Source organism: Micromys minutus (genome assembly GCF_963924665.1).
Source record: "Micromys minutus genome assembly, chromosome: 13".
Taxonomy (NCBI): domain Eukaryota; kingdom Metazoa; phylum Chordata; class Mammalia; order Rodentia; family Muridae; genus Micromys; species Micromys minutus.
Genome location: NC_137982.1, coordinates 5,003,879 through 5,004,430, shown reverse-complemented (window position 1 = coordinate 5,004,430; position 552 = coordinate 5,003,879).

Below are 552 nucleotides of genomic sequence, written 5' to 3'. Positions count from 1 at the left end.
TGTGGGCTTTGAGGTTTGAGAAACTCAAGCCAGGCCCAGTGTCTCTTTCTCTTCCGGCTGCCTGCAGATCCAAACAGAACTCTCAGCTACCTCTCTAGCACCACGTCTGCCTGTGTGCCACCATGCTTCCTGCCATAATAACAATGAACTAAGCCTCTGTACTGTAAGCCAGCCCCAGTTAAATGCTTTCCTTTATAAGAGTGGCTTTGGTCATGGTGTTTCATCACACCAATAGTAACCCTAACAAGTCTTCCTATAAAGCCTTGGCTGGTCTAGAACTCACTATGCAGACATAATAATCATACGCAGAGAGAAAGTACCTGCCCCAACAGGTCAATTTTTCTTTATTAATGTGTTCCTTGGTATGACACTGAGAATATTCTTTTCAAACACCCTGCAGGGAACCCTGGCAAGTTAGACATGTGCTAAAATGGGTATGCACTGCCAAGTAGGTTTCAAGGTGGGCACGGCAGGGGACCTGGTGGGGACACCCTGGTGGAGATTTGGAAGGTGGTACTCTGTGTCTGACACTTCTGCCACTACTATACACAC